Source organism: Abramis brama, assembly GCF_963993115.1.
Source record: "Abramis brama genome assembly, chromosome: 22".
Lineage (NCBI taxonomy): Eukaryota > Metazoa > Chordata > Actinopteri > Cypriniformes > Leuciscidae > Abramis > Abramis brama.
Genome location: NC_139984.1, coordinates 14,700,218 through 14,722,775, shown reverse-complemented (window position 1 = coordinate 14,722,775; position 22,558 = coordinate 14,700,218).

The following is a 22,558-nucleotide window of genomic DNA, read 5'->3' as shown; positions in this document are numbered from 1 at the left end:
AATTTTATCGAACCAAACATGCCAAGTGTGAACATGCCCTAAAGGACTAAGCACTTCTGTTGTGCACCCAGGTTTGATTGACATCAGAGTTGTCACACTTTTCGGAACACTGTTTTCCGAACTCAAGTTCGCACCCACAGACCGCACCTGAGGGTGCTTTCACACTGGGCTCGTTTGCTGCGGTCCGAGCCCGGCCGTGATTACAAGCAGAGAGAATGTCTCATTTCTGCTCCCCTTCAGCAAAAATTGACTCCCACGTTCTTTAGAACATTTGCAGTACATTCACAGCAGACGCAAGTGCCGTTATTTGCTGACGCTTTGGAAACAAAACCTAAAGTTTAAAGACCAAAATATAAAAGTGAATTTAGCGATGCTATACATTTTGCTGCCACCTCCAGCGTCGTCGTTACCAAGCAGCAAGGGTAAACTGCTGCTTTGATGATGCAAATGCACTGCGCTTCAGAATCCAGCAATACAGTGGGAACAATCGAACTTGGATTCAGACCAGGCAATCGAACCAAATGTGAAAGCACCCTAAAAAAATTCTCTTTACAGAGTGTCTGCCTCTTTAATTTTCATTACATTTATGGTTATCCTGTTTTTTTGGGGTTTTTTTTGGTTTTTTTGGAGAAATAAATGTCATTTGATTTAGTAGTTTTGTTTTTATTAGCTACCACTTGCAACACAAAATACAATATATAGAGTAACTGAATCTTTCAAAGATGTCTGTTTTTGATCCTCTATATAGCATTGAGCTAAAGCAATAGTGGGTCTCACTGTGCATGTGCATTCCACAACGGCATCTACTGTATCGTATTAAAGTTATAGTCCACCCAAAAATTAAGATTCTGTCTTTTTTTTTTTATACACCACACTTTCTACTTGGTAACACAAAAGATTTTTTTAAGATTGTTGAAAAAAATTGGTCTATAGCCTACAATGAAAGTCAGTGGCGTCTAAAACAACATTGGCCCCCACTCACTTTCATTGTACGGACATTAAAAAAAAAAGAGAGAGACTGTCCTAAAAATCTTCTTTGGTGTTCTACAGAGGAAAATCAGCTTTGAAATAGGCTTGGAACGACATGAATGTATACGGTATGTTTGCACTTCAAAAAAATCTCACTGCAGGCCACATCTGGACTGCCACTGGATATGCAAAATCACAGTGTTTGATTCCAGGTAAGAGGCTCAAGCAATGAAGGGTCAGATATTTTAGCAGAAAAATAATAATATATATCTCTAAGTATCTGGAATTAAGAGAGATGATATAATGCATGCTCTAGGTAAAGTGTGGCGTCCACCTCAAGAGAGAAGCCAGTGACTGCAGAGACTAAACTGCAGAGCAGCAATTTTTTTTACCCTTGGATTGCCCTAATTATACAGTGCATTGATTTTACAATGCATCCATGGATTGATTAGCAATGCCTCTCTCTCTTTCTCTCTGTGCACCCCTTCACCTCCTACAGGAAGTACTGTGCATGCCGGCTTTTTCTGATCTCATGCGATCTCTCCCAGGGGTGAGAAGGCTGTGCCTGCTTTCCACTGACCTCCCTTATTTCGTTCCCTTTCAGCTCCGGGTCCCTAAGAGTGTCCTCTCGGCGGTGGCAAATGAGGTAGAGAGGGCAAGTGATAATGAAAAGGAGAGCAAAATTGCTCTTTATCAAACTCCTCTCTTTTATGAAAAAGAAAGGAGCGAGGCAGATGAGTGCAGGGAGATCAATTGCTCTGGGTGGGGAAACGGGAGGCAAACAAGATGAAGAATGCATTTAAAAATCAATTACACAGTAAATATGACACAAGTCAGCCATGACGGCCTCAGGGGAGCATGGGAAAATAAGGTTCTTGCCTGTACTCTGGTAAATTCATTCTCAATGAATAAATTATTCTTTTGATGCGGAGGGCATTAAAATAAAATACGCATGGTGCCGGTGTTAACACAATGTTATTCCCTGATGACATTGTGCGTTATTAATTTCTTCTATACATTTTTGCTTACAATCCTTAGAAAGACTGCAGTGCAAGATATTACCCGAGAGGGTCATACTCCTTCCACAGAGAAATGTCCAAGCCCTTCTTATAGCTATAAGCCTACATCAGCTCTTCTATTACTGCTATTTATTTTATTAATTAAATTTGTATTTGCATATATATATATATATATATATATATATATATATATATATATATATATATATATACATTGCCAATTTACGTGTTTTAAAAACGAAGTTAACTCCTTGTTGGAACAGTTTGAGGACATCTCGTACCTCATATTTGGCATGTGCCGTGTCAGGGAAATCATTAAAATGGGACGTAAACTGAACGAATAGCTCTGTGCTCTTGCATATCTTTTTAAAAAGCCGTTTCATCAGCAACAGCTTTGGGCTATCCTGTATTTTAAGCCTTTATTTAGAGAGGAACCGCACACAAGGTAATGAAGGGCATCGATCCAGGTTGCTTTATTAACGGGACGTGCTTCTGAAGCGCTAATAGGACGCCACTTATTCTGTGGAGGTTTAATTAGCCTCGCGCGGAAAATGTGCTTACAGCGCGCGCTGCCACTCGGCCGTCATCTCGCACCCCTGCCCGCACACACGCTCATTTCACGGGCCGCTGGGACCGAGATCAAGACAGCGAGGCCCTTCTTCGTTCAAGTAAAGCGTTCATTAAAGAGACAGTGAGTTTGTCTCCTTGTCTCGACTATCCCGTCCCTCTGTAATTCCACTCCGCCCGCGCACTGAACATGCTGATGCCTCGCTATTGGCAAAATCATGAACTATCGCGAGAAGTCGCTGTTGTGCACTAGAAGCGATGATCTGTTGAAAGTGACCTGCAATTTTGGAGTTAACTCGTAGTATTTCTCTTCTTTATAAAGGATTTGTGCTCTAGGACTCCAGCATTAAGGACTCCACCAGTGCTAAAGGTTAATGTAACTATGATTGCTCATTATAGCATTATAGTAGGGCTCTACATATAAAAATCAAATTCATTTTCTCCATAGTGACACTGATTTGACGTAAAAACCTTTCAATACTGACCTACATTGAGCTCTGAGGTTGTTAAATGATGATATGTGCTTCTATAGGAGTCACAGGTCAATGTCATTTTAGCTTCATAAAAAATTGCTTTTAATAGGCTAGCATTCGGCCTTGTGAAGAACTAGAATTTGTTCAAAGGTTTATAGGCTACCTAAAAGAAATTAAGTACATATTTTATATAGGCCCATATGTGTGTGTGTGTATATATATATATATATATATATATATATATATATTACATAAGTTCAAAGGTATGTTGTACCATATGATTAATGTGTGTGTATATATATATATATATATATATATATATATATATACAGTAAGGAAAATAAGTATTTGAACACCCTGCTATTTTGCAAGTTCTCCCACTTGGAAATCACGGAGGGGTCTGAAATTGTCATCGTAGGTGCATGTCCACTGTGAGAGACATAATCTAAAAGAAAAAATCCAGAAATCACAATATATGATTTTTTAACTATTTATTTGTATGATACAGCTGCAAATAAGTATTTGAACACCTGTCTATCAGCTAGAATTCTGACCCTCAAAGACCTGTTAGTCTGCCTTTAAAATGTCCACCTCCACTCCATTTATTATCCTAAATTAGATGCACCTGTTTGAGGTCGTTAGCTGCATAAAGACACCTGTCCACCCCATACAATCAGTAAGAATCCAACTACTAACATGGCCAAGACCAAAGAGCTGTCCAAAGACACTAGAGACAAAATTGTACACCTCCACAAGGCTGGAAAGGGCTATGGGAAAATTGCCAAGCAGCTTGGTGAAAAAAGGTCCACTGTTGGAGCAATCATTAGAAAATGGAAGAAGCTAAACATGACTGTCAATCTCCCTCGGACTGGGGCTCCATGCAAGATCTCACCTCGTGGGGTCTCAATGATCCTAAGAAAGGTGAGAAATCAGCCCAGAACTACACGGGAGGAGCTGGTCAATGACCTGAAAAGAGCTGGGACCACCGTTTCCAAGGTTACTGTTGGTAATACACTAAGACGTCATGGTTTGAAATCATGCATGGCACGGAAGGTTCCCCTGCTTAAACCAGCACATGTCAAGGCCCGTCTAGTCTTGCGTAGCCAGACCTTCAGACTGACGGCTGAAGGTCTGGAATTCATAGCAGCTTTCTTTGGCCAAGGCCCGCCCATAAGGCCGTTTGACCGACATGTCAAACAACCAATTACAGTTCGTTTCGTTCAGCGTCACGTTTCGGGGCGTGGAAATGTCCCCACAACAACAGACCGGCGTGCAACAAGTCAGTCAGCATAGAAAATCAAAGAAGGAGAAGAAAACACTAAGTGCCTCAAATAAAACTCCTGGACATCTCTTAAAGAGTCTATGCCGTAAACCTCGCATACTTTTGAGAATCCTACGTTTAGCTGATCTTGATAAATGCTCATTGTCACTCATGTAAACACAACAGTTTTTCTTCCGCAATCACACGTCTGCGCTTTGTTTCCCGGCGGACCGAAAATAAACGCGACACTCGCGCCCCCCGGAAATCCGATAAAATTCAACCAATCAGATGACGACTTCGACATTCCTGAAGTGTTTCCAGTTAAGTGTACCATATTCATCAGACGTTTAGCCAACGTTCCGTGGGCGTGACGTCTGAGGCTGAGACTAAGGCCCGTCTTAAGTTTGCCAATGACCATTTGGATGATCCAGAGGAGTCATGGGAGAAAGTCATGTGGTCAGATGAGACCAAAATAGAACTTTTTGGTCATAATTCCACTAAACGTGTTTGGAGGAAGAAGAATGATGAGTACCATCCCAAGAACACCATCCCTACTGTGAAGCATGGGGGTGGTAGCATCATGCTTTGGGGGTGTTTTTCTGCACATGGGACAGGGCGACTGCACTGTATTAAGGAGAGGATGACCGGGGCCATGTATTGCGAGATTTTGGGGAACAACCTCTTCCCTCAGTTAGAGCATTGAAGATGGGTCGAGGCTGGGTCTTCCAACATGACAATGACCCGAAGCACACAGCCAGGATAACCAAGGAGTGGCTCTGTAAGAAGCATATCAAGGTTCTGGCGTGGCCTAGCCAGTCTCCAGACCTAAACCCAATAGAGAATCTTTGGAGGGAGCTCAAACTCCATGTTTCTCTACGACAGCCCAGAAACCTGACTGATCTAGAGAAGATCTGTGTAGAGGAGTGGGCCAAAATCCCTCCTGCAGTGTGTGCAAACCTGGTGAAAAACTACAGGAAACGTTTGACCTCTGTAATTGCAAACAAAGGCTACTGTACCAAATATTAACATTGATTTTCTCAGGTGTTCAAATAATTATTTGCAGCTGTATCATACAAATAAATAGTTATTATATTATATATATTACATAAGTTCAAAGGTTTATGTTGTACCATATGATTAATTAATTAGTGGTGTTGTGTGCTAAGACTGCCAAAATATTCATATTTTATTCTGAGTTCATGAAGTAATGGATTGATTTTTCGGTGATTGAAATATATAGACACATTTTCAGGCTTTCATTTTATACAGGCCTCTGCAAGCATATCTGGTCAATGTTGATACTCTCCAGTGGCATCTGAAGAATGTGGACACTAGAGCTTGCATTACTCTGATCAAACACTGACCCTTTCACACATTGATTATTTGATGACTTCTTCCAGGAAATGCCCAGTCCACTTATTTTATACTCCTGACTGACTGCAAACAAGATTGTTCTGCTGTGATTTCTGAAAAGGCTGATCAGAGTAACAGTGGATATTTGTCACTCACACTGTATGAGTGAATGATTCAGTTGTTTTCCTCAGTGAAGTTAATGGCCTGTTCATATTTTTCAATCTCACACAGACTGTGCCTGAGACTATTACTTCTATCTTTTCTCAAAGAAAACAATGGTTTGCACTATGCATATAGTCCAGAGACTCAATGAAAAAATGAAAATCCCTATGTAAACTTGTGTAAATGAGAAACTTTGGCATGTGCCCAGCTCAAATGTAGTGATGATACGCTGTGTGTGTGTGTGTGTGAGGGATTCACTTGTGTGATGTGTTTCTGCAGTTGTGCTTAATAAGGTGGTGCCCCAAAATAGATCAGGAGAGAGAGAACTCCCTCAACCCACACACACACACCAGCGGTCTGATAAAGACCACCGGGATCTCTGACAAACTGCATACGCACCGCTTTTCCACTCTATTCCCTCTGGACACTCTTCCAGCTGCCTTTGCATGTGGTTCCCTGATAAACAACTGCATATCAACTTTAAAATCATGTCAGGGTCACAAAAAAAAAAAATAGGGCAGTCGCGGCCTATTGTTTAGAGAGTCAGACTGGTAACCCAAAGGTTGTGGGTTCTCAAGGAAATAACTGAGATGCCCTTGAGCAAGGTGCCTAACCCCCAAGCCCAATGGCTGCCCACCGCTTGTGTGTGTGTCCACGGTTTGCAGTGTGTTTGTTCACTACTCACTGCTCCTAATGTGTGTGCACTAACTTGGATGGGCTAAATGCAGAGGATAGATTCTGAGTATGGGTTACTTTCACATGTCACACACTAATATGATGACTCCATTGCTATACAGAAACATTATTGTGTGGCTTAGTTTGTTGTTTATGTGTAGGTTCAAAGGTTTATATTAAGGCAAAAAAAAGAATATATTAATTCCTGACTTTTGTTATAAAAATGTTGATACTACTTGGAGGTGGTTGGTTTGGTTCAACTCTTTAATAAGGAACTGACTAATTGAATAAATATAAAATCAATCTCTTACTGACAGGTACTTTTGTGGTTTTATCAGTTTCTGCATAACCTGCTATAGACCTTGCATATTTTTTTGATTACTTAAAATATGCATTTATATTAAACATAATTGTATTTTGTTATTAATCTTACTATCTTGTGGACGCAATCGCGACGCAAAGAATCGTGATAAAACCGTGAATTGTGATTTTCCTGAAAACTAAAGAAAAAAAATTTGATGACTAACTCTTGTAAGACCCAGATTTACTGCTCAGAACAGCCAAAGTCTACAACTCTAAATCTACAAAACACTGCAAACAGTCAGTGATGCCCGAGGATGTTAACGGCATTTCAAACTTGTGCACAGGATTATTTGTGTAATTTGAGTTATTTTACCTGGTAAACAACATATACATATCTGGTGCAGCTTCCTTTTTGCTCACGCTTATGTTTTTCAAATCACAAACATCTTACATTTAAAAGTGTATGTGAACTAATGAGCAGAACTGTATTTGAAAGGTAGCTGCTCTTCCAAAGGGAGCGTGTGTGTGTGTGTGTGTGCGTGTCTGTGTGTGTATTTGGCTTGGAGGTACTGTATATGTACTAGGATGATGGAAATCAATCGAAGACTTATCTATCCCTTCCTGCCTCCCTGCTTGTTTTTGATGAGGTTTCTGAGGTCCATTATGTGTTGGTGGTGATTTGCTCCCTCTGCTTTATCTGCTGAAGTGCTAGCTAATATGATTACAGAGCATTCACTAAAGCACCGTTTGCCTGTCTCAGCTCTTCACACACACAACCATTTAATCAGTCCCCTGTGACCAGAGAGAGAGAAAGAGAGAGAGAGATGGATGGATGGATGGTGGCAGTGAAGGTCTCTGAATTTGACACATCTTTGAGTTTGCCTTTTTTTTCTTCTTCTTCTTTTTAGCCCAAACAGTAGAGGACAATAATGGAAGACTGTTATTGTTTATCCCAGTGAAGTCAGATGGTGTAAAGCAAACTTTCCAACCACAGAATCACATCAAGATGCATAATGGTACAGTGTTTAATGTTGTTTTTTTTTATAGTAAATTAAATGCAATATGGATACTGTTATGTTTATTAATAACTGCTTGAAAATGGTTGCATTTATTTGTTTTCATTTGGATTGTTACTTATAGTTACAGTCAACCATTACCGGTAGTTAAAATAAAAGGAAATCATACTATGAAATGGAGTTTCTAGGTTTAACATTTCCACAGAAATTCTTTGGTGAATATATTGGTGGGTATATGTATTTTACACAAAAATACAAAAATAAATGAGTTGTTTACACCAAAAATATATAAATAATGCCTTAATAATATATAATAATGCGTATTTCATTCCAGAGTTATTTTACTGCTTATTGGTCCGTAAGTTTTATATTCAGAATGTTTCAATAAGTTTTTTCTTCATTTCTTTTTCTTAGAATCAAAATAAACTAAATGTTGAAATCGTGATGTGGGAAATGTTTATATGGGAATGTTTACAAAAAGATCCTTAACTGAACTGAACAAGATGTGGCATTATTATTGCATGGAAATATAAAACGTTTCTCCCTTCCTCAGTTCACTATAAACTTTCTTTGAATGAATGACATATATTGTGTTTCCTATATGAGGAACATATTTTACTGCACACGAGATGTTCAATGTCGTCTAATTCCTAACTGTGTCATTTTCACAGAGTGAAGGATGGCGTATCCTGCGGAACCTGTGACTGCACGAGCACTGCTGCGGGAAATACTATGAAATTGCGCCACCTAGTGGATCAAGAAAGAAACGGTTGCTTGATATTACTGAAGCAAATAGAGCTAATGATGCAGGGGCGTTGCTGCGACTGAAATGAGTTGAGAAAAAGCTACTTATCAAACTACAATACACTGTAAAATAATAATAATAATAATAATAATAATAACAATGATTTGAGAATTGTAAGCTAGAAGTAACTGCAGAGCCTATAGTGTCAGTAGCCTATTTCTGAAAAGCTCTTTTTACTAAAGCCATATTTATTCAGGCTATTTTGTTAATTTAGAAATACTTCAGCGTTCAAACCACACGATGACGAGTAATTTGGTGGAAATCAAACTTTTGGACATTTTGGCTAAATTGTTTCAGCTTTGATTCATGTTGTAGTTTTAAATAGTGAAATATAATTATGATAAATCTGACTCTTTGTAAACACCCTTCTGCAAATTCATGATGATCAGAATGTAACACTATCTGCAGATGCATGTTTGTATCAATGTGTTTTTGTGAGGTGATTTGACATGTTTGGTTCAGTTCATTAAGTATTTTGTCTTGTCCAAAACTTGTCCAGTGACAGCACAATGCCATTTCATTATTAGTCAGCACTATTAGGTTTTGTGGTTATTTCTCTGTCTCTTGAATGATATATGACTGTGCAGGGTCCAAATCTTAACAAATATTACACGTGTACAGACCTGCATTTGTACAGCTTTAGCATCATTTTTGAATAAGGTGTGTGTGTGTGTGTGTGTGTGTGTGTGTGTGTGAGAGATAAGAAATGTGAACCCTCAGCAGAATGACTCAGGTAAGCTGCCAACTCAGGCCCAGTGACACTTGCGTAACTCTCATGCCAGTCGAGAACTCTACCTCTGTCTCACTCACACTCTCAGTGAAAACACATCAATGAGTTACATGGGGAGTGTGAATGGCATTTATAACATACATATATAAACCTTTTCATTTCAGTTAAAGATGACCCCCCCCCCCCCTCTCTCTCTCTCTCTCTCTCTCTCTCTCTCTCTCATGGATGGGAAAGTAAACAGACGAGAGGATATTTAAAGCACCAGTGGGGAAGGACACCATTCGAGCTCCATTCAATGCAAATTCACTTCTCTCTGTCAATGAGTCACTATTGTCACATTAATTAACCAGAAGAAGTGAGAAAACATGGAGTGAACTTTGACATTTTGTCTTTCATAGTGAGACGTTTACATACAATTTCTTTTTGTAATGAAATGTCTATCAATAATTAGACTAAAATGGCAGAATGAGAATTAATGGAATGATATAATTTTTTTAAGTATTTATACACTACAGTTTGTTTGTTTTTGTTTTTTTAGATATTAGATTTTTTTTGTTTTTTAAAGAAGTCTCTTGCTTACCAAAGCTGTATTTATTTGATCAAAAATACAGTGAAACCAGTAATATTGTAAAAAAAATTTAAAAATGGAATTTGAATATATTTTAAAATTGAATTTATTCCTGCATCCAGCTGAATTTACAGCATTACTCCCTCAGAAATCATTCTAATATGATGATTTGATGTTCAAGAAACATTACTTATCATTATAAATGTCAAAATAAGTTTTGCTGTTTAATATTGTTGTGGAAACCATGATACCTTTTTTTTGTCAGGATTCTTTGATGAAGTTCAAAAGACAGCATTTATTTAAAATAGAAATCTTTTGTGACTGTATTTATTGCCACTTTTGATCAATTTAATGTAATGCTGAATAAAAGTATTAATTTAAAAATCTTACTGACCCAAATCATTTATCCCATACACGTCTGTGACTCTTTACATGCTTTTCCTGATTCATTTTCCTTCCAATCTCAGGAGGACACATTCGTTTTGTACACATTCCCGTACATCATGGTTAACAGATTAAAAAAAAAATCTGATGAAGATAACACTATGACAAGTGTGATTTATCAAGTCAGTCAGCTGTCAGTCGTAGTAATGGTTTCATTCACTGAGGGAGGCAGTGAAGAGTAAAGCTGAAAATGATCAGATCTGGCATGTTGGTTTAGAAATCTGATCATTTTGGTAGTTTAAAGCAGTTCAGCGGTTCACTTTTATTCATGTATGTGGTTTATGCTTACATTCTTTTCTCTGTTGTATCTGGAGAGTTTCTGACCATAGGGTCTCTGACCGTAGTGCTGATATCCTACAGACTTCCTTCGTGGGATTCCTCTGTTTTCAGCTTGAGAGCGGAGATCACACACACACTCCAGGCCAAAGAGAAAAAAAGGGCCAAGTCAAAAATATTGAATGGTCGTTTAATGGTCTTAACCATTTTAGTCTGACTGGTGAGGAAGTTAACAAGAATTGCAGAAATACTGAAAAGTAACTTAGCACAGAATAGTCTTCCCCTTTGTTTTCTTTAAATGTTTAAACCGTGTGGGTAAACCTGCAGACAGCTTTTTACAGTGTTGTTCCACTCAATGTTAATGGCTTCAAACTGTTCAAAAATGAGTGGTCTTTGTAATTTGTGCAGGAGCATTGTCTTGTTGAAAAATAACATTTGATCATTCCTCTTTAGATAACAACTTTTCATTTGTGGGAAGCAAGCCATTCTGCAATATTCTCCTGCACTCCAAAGCATTAAATGGCTTTTCACCGTGAAGTATTTCACCAGTACAGCAGCTAAAAAGACTCCTCACACAATAACACAGTCTCTTCCTCCACGCTTCACTGCGGTATGTATTTATTATTATATTTCTCATCAGATTTTTATAGACACAGCTCTGGAGCATCACCATGCAACTCGTGTTTCACTCGTGTCTGTACCTCGTCGTGTTTTTCCTCAGTTTGTGGTCTCTGACTGGACTCAGGTATTCTGCTGCCGTGTAATGTCTGTTAAAGGCCAAATAACATTGTAGTTTACTTAATAAGACAGGTCATTTTCTTTTCGTTGCCATATAGTGCAATAGGTTCTATGACTGATTGGAATATTTTAATGGCATAGAAAGCCTTTCTTGCTTTCTCTTTCAGATCTTCCACGGCCAAGTTGAGGTTTCCATTCACACTGAATTTCACACTAAGGGATGTGTAGCTTGTGGCATGATCAATTTTGATCATATCCCAAGGATGAAATTGACATCTGGGTCTTTTCTGGAATGTTAGTATAGTTTGAGTTGGGTTAAGGTCTGACAGAACTGATGCAGGATGTCCAGGTTCTGCTGTAGACCCTCTTCTGTTGGAGACAGCAGGACCAGAACATCTGCGAACAGGAGGAACTTTATAGTGGAGTCATGTATAGTGTACGGCCAGGTGCTGTTGATTGCTCTAGGAGTTTCACCAATTCATTAATGTATATATTCTGGGTTCATTTTTATTTCGCTATAAAGTTGTTCAAAGAGATTTCTCCAGGTGTCTCCATTTTGTATGGTTGTTTGTTCATGATGTTTTTTTTATTTATTCAGGGAATTCCAATTGTCCCAGAATTTGTTAGAAACTACAGATTCTTAGTTCTTTTTTTACATGTACTGTTCTCTCTTTTTTTCTGAGAGTGTTTTTATGCTATTTAAGTTCCTCACAATATTGATGGCACAAATCTGCATCGTTTGGTCATCTGTGTTTTTGATTTGATACTTGTCTTCATTTCTTCCTCATTGTTTTACAGTCTAATTCAAACCATTTTTCATTCTCTTGTTTGGTTTTATGGTTTTTCTTAGATGATTTGAGATTAGATGAAGTTGCCAAATAATCAAATAATGAATGTTCTACACGGCCAGATTTACTCCGTCTCTATCGTGAGGATAAACGCTCCCAAGGAAGTTGTCAATAAGCGATCATAATTTTGGATTGTCCATTGCTGTCACATATTTTTCAGTGCTGTTTTGCGCCCATCTGTATTTTACGATTTATCTGAAAAGGACATAAATTCACAGCCCAGTAAGGCTGTGAATTTATGTCCTTTTCAGACAAATCGTAATTTGGTTGTGATCTGATAGGGGGTGTTTGACCGTGAATGCTCTGAAAGAGAATAGGTCTAAATCTGTGTTCATGTAGTCAACTGTTGAGCAACCATGAAATGAACTGTCGGTGTATCTTCCTATAGAGAATCTCCTGTCGCCCTGCCATTGAAGAGGTACAGAACGAGGCTTCTAAGCCTTTTTTACTCACTTGGGCATCAGAATTATCCCATGGGAAGTTTACAATGTTTTGTGGGAAGTTCTATCCAAAAATATATCCCATTATCTGTTGTGTACTGTATTTAGGAAGGGATCCCATTCTGGCATTGAGATCCCCACAGATTAACACACGTCCCTGGGCCTGGAAGGGGTTAATTTGACTGTTGAGAGATTCAAAGATGCCGTCATTATAGTATGGAGATTCAGAGGGAGGAATATAAAGAGCACATAAGAACACATCTTTTGTTGTTTGGAGAAGGTGCTTATTGATTTCGAGCCAGATGTGTGATTCTTCTTTTTTAACTGTTTGGATGTATTTATTAATTTCTTGTTTGTGCCAGATTATGATGCCTCTTGAGTCTCTCCCACATGTGACTCTTTCCTGATTTCTAGTGGATAGAGACGTTTCACAGTATCCTGAGGTACAAAGAGTGATTTTTCCAGTTCTGTGCCAAGTTTCCTATTATGATGTCCATGTTTGATGTGTTGTTGGTTTTTTTTAATCTAAGGTTTGGGTTTTGTAATCAAAACCGGATGAACTAATACCCTGTAGGTTCCACATTGAAATAATTAATGATCTCATGTTGTCAACAAGTTTTACAATTCTGCAATCTTAATAGTGCTCTAGAGTAATACAAACCTAAATCTAATATAGTATCAAAGTATATACATGCGTAAACCGAATTATTTATTTATCTCTCTCTCTAACAGACACACACTCACTGAAATGTGACTGCATTCATGTGGAAAAAACCTGGACATAATCTATTGCAGTAATATATCACAAACATCAAAGGCCATTTTACAGTCAGAATTGTTACAACTCGTAAAATGGCATTTTATTAAAGTTTTAAATTATGCTTAAATATAAACATACTGAACTGCTCTCTAAGCTCTACAGCTTATACAGTGCTATGCATAAGTTTAGACACCCATGCTAAAGTTGACTAAAAAGAGGAATAAAAAATAATCTTTTGGAAATTGAACTTAATGCCTTAATTTACCTAGAGATTGGCATGGTTTTATTTCAGTTAGCCTAATAGCTGCTTTGATTTGCATTGAGAGATGATCTTATGGAAAGTACTCCATGCCGAACTCTAGGTATGGTGAAGGCTATGTGATGATGTGGGGCTATTTTAATTCCAAAGGCCAAGGGAACTTTATCAGGATGCATAGTATCCTGGATCCATGAAGTAACTAGCCTTTAAAAATAAAAATCTGCCTGCCTCTATGGGAATTTAACATAGGGGTGTCCAGACTTATGCACCCTGTATTTTAAGGAAGAACATTTATTTATTTACGATACATTCTTCATTCACAAAGAAAATTGGTGTCCTTAAAGGTTGGATTTTTCCTAATTTTTTAAATTAAGGCATTAAGTTCAATTTCCAAAAGATGATTTTTTATTCCTCTTTTTAGTCAACTTTAGCATGGGTGTCTAAACTTATGCATAGCACTGTAGTTCATGAGTTTTGTACTGCTCAAAAGTTTGGGGTTAGTAAGATTTTTGTTTTAAAGAGATTAATACTTTTATTCAGCAAGGATGCTAGACAGTAAAGACATTTATAATGTTACAAAAGGTTTCAAATAAATGCTGTTCTTTTGAATTTTTCTATTCACCCTAAAAAAAAAAAGTATTACGGTTTCCACAAAACTATTTAAACTACTAAATGTTTCTTGAGCATCAAATCAGCATATTAGAATGATTTCTGAAGGATCATGTGACACTGAAGACTGGAGTAATGATGCTAAATATAATCACAGGAATAATTTATAGTTTCAAATATATTAAAATAGAAAAGAGTTAAAAAAAAATAAATCAAACCTTTGAATGGTAGTGTAGCTTTTTTATTATCTAAAATCTGTTTTTATCTGTAAATTATCTAAAATGTGTTTTTTTGTTTGTTTTTTTAAGTTAGTTCAGATATTTTTGGTCTTCTGACTAATCTTCTGTCTATTTTGCTGCAGAATATCCCTCTAGATGAATGTTGAATTTCTGCATTGAGATCTTGCTGGCAATCACCATTCCTTATGATCATGTGTTTAGTGTGTTCATATCGGGTTCTGCCGGGGCCTAACAAACACACCCATCTCCGGGACAGGGACCTTCCCAAAACTCTTTCCGCAAGTTGTCACAGAATCATCTAGAAACTCATGTGTTCTGCTCTGCTCTATTTCCCTTTGGTGGACCTAAAGAGAGGCTGGCATGAAGGATGAAAAACAGATCATCATTACTCTTAAAACAATGTACAATTAGCACTAAACAGGCAGGTTCTGGTAAACCCATGCAGATTTGTTTGGCGATTTTATCTGTGAAGATTTATAGACCTGTCAGTATCCTCACACACATTTTCGTTTCTCCAACGCTAGTAGTTAGAGATAAGTAGTTGGCTTTTGACTGCTGGTTGTAGACTGGTGTGTGTTGGGTTAAATGGTGTGTATAAGTTGTTTTTTATAGTGCCTCCGGGGGAGATATTTCACACCCTATTTAACTGTTCATTACAGCTGGTCACTACGCGGGGAAAGTGTTCTGTGTTTGGACAATTATGCAGTGAAATGTTCACGACAGAGAGCATTAATCTACAGCACATAAAGCAGAACAAAGACAGTTCCTGAAACAAATGATTTCTGGGCAAATGAGCTTAACCATTTACACTGTTCAGCTTCATACATTTTTGCCCTATTATAGACATGTATTCTTTGAACGTAAAACACAATTTTACAAGAGTTTGGTCATTGAATTTGGTGTGCAGTTACTGCTGACGTTGTGGTCCAGAGCTATTCTTGGTGAGCTCATTGTTCAAATGCCTCTTACCTCACTGCTAGAGACTCTTAAGATGGCTTTCGTTTTGTGTGCTAGAGTCTGTTTTCCTTCTTGTCATTCAGTTGCATTAGATAACGCGAGTTATCTGAATGCTCAGAGAACGGAAACCTCAAAGGATTCTCACAGCATTTAAGCAATGTTGAACACTTTCACGGTTGCACGGCGTCTCTTATCTAGTATGCTGTTTTGTCACAACATTATATATTTTTTTTATAACTTATTTTGGTGAGGATATTTTATATATATGTGCATAAAGTATATGGTTTTCATAAGAGAAATGCGATATTGGTTATCGGCCCATATTACCCTGAAAAAATAAGTTGCTGTCTTCAAATTTTAAGTACAAAAAACTCGGATGTTTAAGTAATTTCAACTTACATTAAACTGACTTAAAAATTAGTTGAATCTTGTATAACTTATAAAAAAGTTAAAATTTGCTTAACTTATTTTGATGAGTTAAAGCAATGTAAAAACACGTTGTCATAACTTATTGATCATATTTTTTTTTTACAGTGTGGAGATATCACATTACAATATTTATGTTATAATTAAAGGTAAATGTTGATATGGAATATTGCCATTATCTATCTCTCACTCAAAGTTATTCTTTAAAGCATTAACAATGTATTAACATTTTTATCTATTTTAATACTGTACATCATAATGCTGAAATGTAGCATTTAAATAATTGTTTTTAGTTTATAGTATTTATTTAAATTTTATAGTATTTTATTATGATTGTATTTAGACAATGTACAGTTACAAAACATTTGGACATTCACAGGTCAGCATTATGCTATATACACTCTTCTATTTGCTTCCAGCATTTATATGCGCCATAATGTAACCTACAAAAAACCTTTGTTTGCATTCCTTTAGCTGCCATGGTCATAGAGGACAGTCTTGTCTGGTACAGTAGAGAATGTTTGATCATTTCGTGGTTGGTTACATTGAGGATTATAGGAGGCTAGTCGTATTTTAGAGAGGCTGCATACTTCATATCCATTCATAATCATATCTGTTCACCTCTACGTCCGGTTTACACAGGCTTATCTCCTTCAAGTGATTCTGGCTGATTGCATTGAGAAAAAGAAGAAAGAAATGAATAAGCAGACTAGGTGAAACAAGGAGCCATGTTAAATTTGTATGACTGAATAAATGTCATGTTTGACTCTTTTACCTTACATACACACACACAAAGCGTGGTCTGAGACTGTGTGTACTCGCCACTCAATACTACAAATACACCATAAAGACACAGTTAAAAGTGACATTCTTTGGCTGGGATATGCTCATGTGACCTGTGCCCCAGTGACTCCTGTGCCACCTCTCTCTGACACCGAATCACCTGACGCTGACCCCACAATCACAACCCCCCTTCCTCCCTCACACCCAGAAGAGCTTCAGTGTGCTATTCAGTTACACATTTCTAATTGTTTAGAAAGGGAGAGGAACTTCCTCTATACACAGACTACACACCGTATACTGCATTACTTAATCCTATTGAGCCACTGAATGAAGCAGCCTTGATGTTGTGCCAATACACTAACGCATTAACCACCCATTAACACATGAGCTCCCTTGATCTTAATTGAAAGTTTGGCATTTAGTAGTTAACGTATTGGTGGGGTACTGATTTTTATCAAGCAGTTTTCCAGTTTTTAGTGGAATGAGTGAGTGGGCTTGGAAAGATCTCAGACATTCTCTTAACTTGCACTTTGCTACAATTGCATTTATAGTTGCCATTGGTGGGGTGTTTGCGACATGGCTTTACAAAGCCAGTTTCCCTCATGAAATACACAGATTTGATGTTATCTGGGATCATTTTTGACCCACATGTCTGATGGTGACAGGTAAGGTTCCTTTACCACCTCCACAAGTCCACATTCAAATCTCTGACTTCTTATCATTTAAACCTGGAAATGAACAGAAAGTCTTGTGATTTTTACATAAAATAAATATTTAATATGCAGTCAGTTTGTAAACTGATCATGGTGTTCTTGCTTCCATTGGATCATTATCAAGTATCAATATCAGATTTTGCACACAAAAAGAGACAGAGAGAGACTGATTTTGAATGTTTCTGAGAGAAGTTCCTTATGCTCACCAAGACTGCATTCATTTGATCAAAAATACAGTAAAAACTGTAGTATTTTACAATTTAAAATATATTTTTTTCTATATGTTTTAAAATGTAATTTATTCATGTGATGCAAAGCTGAATTTTCAGCATCATTACTCCAGTCTTCAGTGTCACATGATCCTTCAGAAATCATACTAACATGCTGATTTGATGCTCAAGAAACATTTCTTATTATTATCAATGTTGAAAACAGTTGTGCTGTTTTTTGTGGAAACTGTAATACTTCGATGAATGGAAAGCTTAAAAAAGCAGCATTTATTTGAAATATAAATCATTTGTAATATTATAAATGTCTGTCACTTTTGATCAATTTAATGTAACAATATACCAAACTAGAAACCATTCTCTAATTAACAATATATAAATTAAAAAATAAATATTAATAATTAAAAAAATGAATTTAATTAGAAAAGAATGCAAAATATTTTAGACACAACCCCATTTTAGACAACCCCACAATTTTTTGAACCCCATAATATACTTCAGGACCACCCCTGGATTCCCAATAGCCAAGGGAGGTGTTATTTTCAACACATTATCGGGAAGCCAATAATCTTATAGTCTCTGGTGTGATGATTATATTCACATTCACTGCCTGCTTGTGTATTGGGCTTTTTAATGAGAATCAACTCCTCAATCCACATGATTTTGATGGAACATACAAATGTTATGTGAACTTCATGTTGTATTTGTTCAGTATGTGCGATTGTCTATTGGTACAGAGGACGTACATCTCATGATAATGTATATGTTGGATGTTCTTCATGGCGGAGGAGATGGTTTGCATTTGTATGTGTGTTCTCACTGGTAGTCCCCGGCCCTGTGGAGGCCAGTTGAATCCCATGCTGTGCCCCAGCGCTGCAGTAGAGATAGGGAGGGAGGGTGTGAACTGAGACACACAGATAGAGGCATGGCAGACAGGCAGACAGGAGCCAGTCTCTCTGCTCACACAGATTAGCATGACTCCAGCTCCACATTCCCCAAACCACACACCAACAGCGCCAATGCACCCGCCATCAGTCAATCACAGTTCCCAAATCAGAACGTTCAATTTCATCGTGCTTGTTTGATCTAATCAAATGTGCAAAATAAACATCACACTATATAGTCGACACACAAGCGTCAAACTGAAATCACTGTGATCTTATACAATCTCAAACAAGTCATGACATTACTTCAGAACCTCATAATCTCGGTGCTAAAACCACATTATCACACACACAAAGTCAAAACAGTCCCACACTATATCATAAACTTTGATTAGTGGCTGCAGGGTCTTAGCTGTGATCGTTGCTAAAAACTGACCTGGTCAAGGACAATATTTCATTTAATCTATTTATTGTTTGATAAATAAATATGAATTACTGAAACAATAAAACAAAAACGCTTCATTCACGTCATACAAATTTGATTATATGAAACACAAATGTCAAGAAAATAAAGGAAAGACAGGCCTGAAATAATGTCTAATATAATGCTTTTTAAAGTTAAAATTCATTTTAAAGTTCATGAATCTATACAGGAATTGTAGCCTATAATTTGTGTGAAATATGATGTGTGACACGTCAGACACGTGTACCATAAAAGGCCTACTTTAGTGTTTTTTTGTATTTGTAGGCCCACCTTCAGTTCACAATCTGTCAATCTGTAAATTTACATAAAATTATTTCTTTGTTTGTTTATTTTTTACAGTGAGATGGGGAAATAAATGACTATGCAAACACAATGTAGAGTCCCAGTGCTGGTAAAATTAGTCGAGAATCACCATATATAGACAGTAAATACCTCCAAGCATTCTTGAGTTATCGCAGATAACTTCTAAACTTGAAGACTCAAATTCCGTTTACCTTGAAGGAATGCACGACTGCGTCAAAGTACACTGTAAAAAATCCGAGGCACTAAAACTGTAAACGTAGTAGGCTACGCCTGCCGTTAAATAAAATCAAAGGATTTTAAAAACCTGCAGTGATTAGTAGCTTCATTCAACCACTTTAAATTCAGTTATTGGTGAGAAAAATCAAGTTGAAACTTAAAAATTAGATAAAGACGCACTAAATAGTTTGAAACTATTATAATCTCCTTTAGAAGACATTGTGTCTTTAAAATAATGCAGGGCACGTGGCAACTTTCCCCTAATTGCTTCACAACTTTGACGTGTATATAGGCTATAGGCTTAAACCGATATAATAGAAAGATTGATGGTGTTGATCGTCACAATCACTCTTGAGGTTGTCTAATTATAAAGGTAAGACTAGCACATCAACTGTGTGTCTCCTGTGCGCAGTCGTTAAGACGCATTGAGCATTAATAAAAGCCCGCTGATCCCTTCATGATTTGGGATAGGTTCATCGTGAGTGTTTCAGCGGCTACTAAACGCTGGGGGTTAATGCTCGGTTTAATGCCTGTCTCTCACGAGGGCTGATACCGCGCGCTTATGGATGAGGTGCCTCGTGAGGCCCTCTCCGCGCGAGCCTCATTAGCTGTCCATCAAACAGTTCCACGCCAGCGCGCGCTCCCCCCCGGTCAGTCTCTGGTTATGTAAATAATCCTTACCACAATTACCATGGTAACTTTTAAACCGATATAATAGTGACCACAATATTGTAATAATTCAACTTTAAATGTAATAAAAACTGTAATACAAAAATGATGTTATTTTGGTGGAAAATATGCTAACCACGGATAGTAAGATATTTGTAAGGGAACACTAAAAATAAAAGTTGCTGCCTTCAAATTCTAAGTACAATCAACTTGGATGTTGTAGTCATTTCAACTTGACTTTTAAAAAATTAGTTGAATCTTGTATAACTTATAAGAAAGTCGCTTAACTTATTTTGACGAGCTAAAGTAGGCCTATATATAAGCATAACTTATGGATCTTTTTTTTTTTTGGTTTGTTTTACCACTACCAGTAAAATTTTAATCACATTTGATTAGTCTTTGTTCTTTGAAATTATAGCCTACTTTAATTTTTCCCGTCTATAAATGTTTAAGAATCGTTAAATTGTTTTTTTTGTTTTTTTGACTATTCAGTTCGTATTTTGATGTACATTTCGTAGCTCCCTGTGCTGCTCTCATTGCCATAATAATAATAATAATAATAATAATAATATCCTATGTTAGACTATAGCATGTTAATAATAAAATAAAAAGAAAAGTGTCAGGGGATCAAAAGTGTAATTAGTTGTAAGTTTTTACATCATAAAAGTCAGCCTATTCGATGTTGCAAACAGGTCATAATGTAATTATTTTGATTCAGAAACTTTATTTATAGGCTACCAGCATACGTTGAACTGAAAGGCTGATCGAGGCCATGGTCGGGTCTTATTCTAGGACATGTTTCTTTTCCTCTAACTGAATGAAATGCTAAATCAATTAGGATAGTAGTCATTCGTCAATTAATAAAAGTAATTTGTCTGTGGTGGAATCATAACTCAAGTGTCCCATCCTCATCCTGTCGTCACAGTCCTCCAGTGTCTGACGTCATTCAGTATCACCTCTGTCAGACAATCTTACTTAATCTCAGAATAATCAGTCGAATTATTACGGACCAACACGTTTGTATACTGAGACAATCGTTTATTTTGTTTAGCTAATGGCCTACAGATTTATCTATTTTTAATCCGCGTCTTAAATATTTTGGATAAACATTTTTATCTGGACTATTTATGCCTTTGAATGAATTCCAGAATATAAAATACAACGTATTTTATTTTACTCATTGTAAGAGTTATCGTTCGTTACGTCTAATTACACGTTAATGGCACTTAATTTGCTGTTTTCTCGCGTCTTTCCATTTATATTCGCATACAGGCCTCATATTAAAATAGGCATACATAGGCTACATACAATAGGCTATAGGCCAATCAGAAGCAACCCGTTCTGTAACAAGACATGTTCATCTTTAGCCACATAAATATTTCACACAGCCTGCATGTCATTTGACAACACTAGAGATTTCAATAACACAGACGCACACACACACACACACACACAAACACACTAAAACACTTGGCATTGCGCGTGGCCGTTCACGCAGAACAGAATTTACAGTTCTTCTCTGCATCATTAGGTGCTTTGGTTGTCTGTCAAGGCGACTGTGTGTGGCAGTCTTTCACAATATTTCAATGGATGCCAGTTGATAAATAGCTAGATTCCACACAAAAAAGCAAACTCCGTCATTTTAAGAACAAACTAGGCTACCGTAACCTAACTCCATAATAAATAAATTTGTAGTTATTTTTTTATATATTTCAAGTTTGTGATGATGTGCCAAACTCTGAGCACATTTATTGACAAAACGAAACGGCTTCAATTGAAAATCCACCGATTTACTCAAAGGCAGCAATGATTAAATGAAATGCCTGAGAGGTAAAGAAGGATTTATTTAACCCGTGTAGCCTTGCAAGTTCCCCGGTGATCAAACAGTCGCTGGCTCAGGTTGTGTGTGTGTGTGTGTGTGCTCAACTGTCCCTCTCCACGCGCTTGTGGCGCGAGCAATGAGATCACAGGTCGCAACATCACTATTAATCTCATTATCAGCGGCCTGTCGAGGAGACTGATTGTCGACCACCTTTCTGAAATGTATGATACTTTTTCAACAGTTGTTTACTTTAATTTATCACTAAATAGGCCTATCACAGAAGTAAAACCCCTATTCGATATTTTTTATCCATTTTCCGTCAGGAATTTTGTATCACCCCCTCTTATTTAAAATAAATAAATAATAATAATAGATAAATAAATAAATAAATAATAAATAATTTATTATTGATCTTTACATTAGCTCGTGTAATTATTGTTATTTACATCTTTAAAACTAATAGCTATTTCTATCCGAAAAAGGGAGGGGTGATAACTCAAACAATACCGCTAAGATAACAATATTTCCAACTGAGTATAATGAGTGTGATTATTGTTGTA